The sequence below is a fragment of the Nuphar pumila genome, chromosome 9 (assembly GCF_984573655.1).
Source record: "Nuphar pumila chromosome 9, dmNupPumi1.hap1.1, whole genome shotgun sequence".
NCBI lineage: Eukaryota > Viridiplantae > Streptophyta > Magnoliopsida > Nymphaeales > Nymphaeaceae > Nuphar > Nuphar pumila.
In genome coordinates, this window is record NC_143257.1 from 47,912,654 (window position 1) to 47,916,901 (window position 4,248).

The 4,248-nt window shown below is 37.6% G+C and overlaps 1 pseudogene; it reads right to left on the bottom strand.

Moving 5' to 3' along the window:
* Positions 1-1,225: 1,225 nt before the first annotated feature.
* LOC149828585 (putative alkaline/neutral invertase B pseudogene) lies at positions 1,226-2,655 on the bottom strand (annotated as a pseudogene).
* Between the last annotated feature and the right edge of the window lie 1,593 nt (positions 2,656-4,248).

The following is a 4,248-nucleotide window of genomic DNA, read 5'->3' on the forward strand; positions in this document are numbered from 1 at the left end:
AATCTCAAAATTGATTTGAACTTTGACTTATATTGGAATTTTTGAAGTTTTGAAATGAATTTGAAATTTCGAAGTCGAATGGGACTTTGAAATTGAATTTTAAATCTTGAAAATGAGATAGAATTGAATTTGAGTCTGTAAAATATAATTGATTTGAGAAATAAAGAAGATACTCAAAATCACTTGGAGTTTTTGAAAAGAAGTTTTGAAAATATGATGCAATTCTATCCTAAATGATGAATGAATTTAAAGAATTTGTAATTGGATTTGAAAATCTTATTTTATTCTTTTAAATGAATTAAAATAAGATTGAAAATATAATACATCCTTGACTGTGGTCATTGAATGTATTATAAAATAATCTATATTTAAATTCAGGTGAAGAATAAAACATTTTGGTGCTTTTATAGAGTTTAAAATGAAGTTAATTCTCAATATATCCTAACTATGGCCATTTATATATATCTTGAGTTAATTTTAAATTAAATTCTAATAAAAGAAGAAAATATTTGAAAATATGATGATTTTTTGAAGAGGATCCAGTGTGGATCCAGTGTTATTTTATAAAAGATAAAAATCCTAAGTTTTGTTTACATCTTGACTATGGCCATTGATGTAAATCATCAACTTAGGATTAATTACCTTTTACGAAATGGTGCACGTGCCATTCGTGTTTCACCATTGTGAGATTTTTGAAAAATAAAAGCAAAAAGCATGAAAACATGCAATTTATAACATTTACAATGCTCATTCATTCTATCTAAAAGCTGAAAAATGTAAAATTTCTCATGATCATCTAACTATTACATTAGTGACTTAAGATAAAGAATTTCTAAGCTAAGAAGAGGATTGCATTTTCCATGTATTTCCTACAAAAGGCGGAGTTAGTACATGATGTGTATAGAAAATGATTTACATCACCTTGATCTTAAGGCATAATTGATGAAATATTTGTACATGTCAATGGAAATGCAATGACAGAATATGCACTGAATGATGCTTGGGAACTAAGGATAGAGATTGCAGTGAAAACATTGATGTAAAGAGATAAAGGAAGAGGTTGCATACCTGGTTTCTGGTTATGGTCCCTAGTTAAGTCAGCTGAGGCAAAAGAAATGAGAGCTTCTCATACCAAATGTAAGTTACTTGTGTATAGGTAGATTTGACCAGCATGAACCTTTGCTTATGCAGCTCGAGAGAAAAAAAAATCCTGTTTGTATGTGGCTCAACAACAAAATGTGGTCGACCGAACAAGTGAAAGTTTGATCTTCTCCTCCTTAAGTGAGACCAATCCCAGATGGGAAGGATCTTCAAGCATCATCTTGGAGACCCAATAACCAGCAATTGACCATATTTGAATCTTGCGTGATTGTTTGCCAATATACTGACCAATTTTACCATCATGATACTCTGGCCAACCATCCTTGTGAAGCCCACCTTCAGCAAGCTCAAGAGCCTTTCTTGCTATGTCTGGTCTCCCTATTTTAATGCAAGCTGCTGTGAGCAACCACAGAAGAACTGCAAAGAGCCACCATTTTGATAACCTGTGACTATCTGCCATTCATGACTCTCCAGAGCTGGATAGGTGACCTTAAGAGGCATTTCACCAACAAGATCCTCCCATCTCTTCTCGATAAGGATTGTTCCTGAGTAGCTAACGATGACAAAATTGTTATGCAGTTGCCCAAAGTGAACCATTTGAAATGCATTTGAGCTGGACTGACATTTCCAATGAAGTATCCACCATTTGTTGGCATGAAATCAAATAACCAATCTGGGATTTGATTTGGGATTAACATTGAACAGCAGTATGAGAGTATTCTTCAGTCTTGTAAAAATATTGTTTAGTTGTTGAAAATCAAGCCAGAAATAAATGCACAAATGATATCTGAGAGCACGTAATCTTTTGTCTATCACTGCTATGAATCCTTCCCCACCACCTTCTGCCCTCAGAAGCCGACGAGCACACCTCAATGCCATAAAGAACAATGCTTGTATCTCAATAGGATAACCACAGATACCCATTCTATGGTCAACCATACAGCAACCATCCGCACAAAGAAGAGTTGGAAAAGTGCCAAATCCCTCAGAAAGGCAAGGCGATAATATCAACCTCATTCCTGTTTGGCAATCAGACATTTCTATTAGGGAATGATCTCATGTAGCTTTTGTGTAAGCATGCAACATGAATATCCACCAAAACCCAGAATCCACTGGTGCTACTCTTCCAATAGCAATTACTCCAACATCAGCAACTGTTGTGTCCGTACCTCTTGCATGATTGTGGAGAATCTTGAAACTTGCTGGCATAACTCCTTGCCCAAGAGTGAAGCAATCAACATGCTTCACCAATGACTGAAGTCCAAGGGTCCTCAAATTTTTTTTTTTACTATTGCTGGTTCATTAATCATCAAGAAAGCTAAACCACTTGGAACAAAATCTCTGACAAATATCCTCGCTTGAAGCACTTAGCATCCAGTAGTGACTTGCCTGCAAAAGGCTCTTCTGGGATCATCCAGAGGATTGATCTCCTCACAGCCACTCTTGGCCATTTGATGACTTACGGTTACTGCAAGCACAATACTGGACCAAGGATGCGAGAGCAAGCTGGAATACATCCCAGACATGGTTGATGGAGCTGGAGAGAAAAGGCATCATGCTTTGCATATTTTTTAGCATGCTTATTATGTGAAAAATCATTGATCTGGTTGCCATAATCCTCTTCTCCCAATGCTCAAACTTGGAGTAATAGAGCATCAATTCTGGAGTAGATGAGAAAACAAATGAAAAGATATCAAACTCCCAAGATGAAATTTTCTGAAGACATCCTTGAGCCTTGGGCAGAATGCTCCCATCTGGATCCTATATCTTATAGGATTAGCTTTGTAGTCTGATTCTAGCACCTCTCTGCTCTTCCACAAATTGTGAATGCATATTTCCACTCGATTCCCCCGTAATCATTCTAGAATTTTGAATCATGAATATGCATCCAGATACAACTTCAAGTTATGGGCATGTGTTTCCAGTTGCAGACATGCAGATCTGAAGGTGTATAGTGACAGTGGAATGCAGGGGATGGAACGGGGTGACCGAAATGTAGGTGTTCAATCACAACGCAGCCTCTTGATGAGTCACCTTCAGCAGCCATGAATCGATTGGCGGGATTATCTAGCAAAGGAATTTCCAGGTGAATTTATCCAGTTGACTTCAACAAAGCCTCTGTAAGTTGAACTTCCAACACTACTTATAACCCTTTTCCAAGGTATAATGTGGAAGATGTGGTTGTAGAAATGCTACAAACTTAATTTGAACAGGAAATGTGTAATGTCCAGCAGAGGAACACCAGTGGTTACATGCAAACTGGGAATCGTAGGTAACCAGGGGTGATCTATCAATTTAGGTAGATACCATGTGGGAGAACCACAGTGCTGTGAGGGAGATAAGGGAAATATAAGTGACGCTGCTATGGGATAGACAGATGCAATGTGATATGTGAGTTATAAACTTAATAAGACATTGGGGCACAGAGGTGAAATACGCTACACAGCAATGGATTTGATGCTGATAAAATAAAAAAAATGTGAAGCGTGAGAGTGCATCACTGCAGAGTGTAAAATGCAATTGCAAACTAGAATGAGATGATGCAGAAAAGATTGAAGTGGGGCAGTTACATGTTGGAAACCAATGAGACCTAAGATTGCACTGAGTAAAAGTAAAAAATCAAATGTGATGAATAATCAAAAGAAGAAGTATGATACAGGGAACTAAAAAAAAAATGTAATTAAAAGAACAATCAAATATAAGCTTCCAGATTATTGCAAATAGAACTGTATTACCCGATTCCTGCATCTTTCACTAGTTCTGGGCCAACACTTAGAGATCAATTTTTTGAAGTGTCGTTGCTAGCAGAGGGCTTCTTCCCTGTATGTCCTTATTTACCAATGCTTAATGACACACATTCATACCTACCCATGTGCAGGATCTGGCATTCCGTGGTGAGGCCAAGGAGGATGCTCCAGGCAACATGGCAATGTAAGCTAGGAAACTGGACATCAGATGCTTGGCCATAGAGCACTAGAACTTATATTCTGGGAGAACTCAAATGAAGGGCATACCACCAGGGGATGCCTTAACGACGATGATGTTGATGGGGCCAAAGATAGTGTTGCCAATGCCACTAACCAATCAAGCAAACCAGCAGGACTACCGAAAATGACGATGATGAATAGAACAAATCGAAAGGGGTCC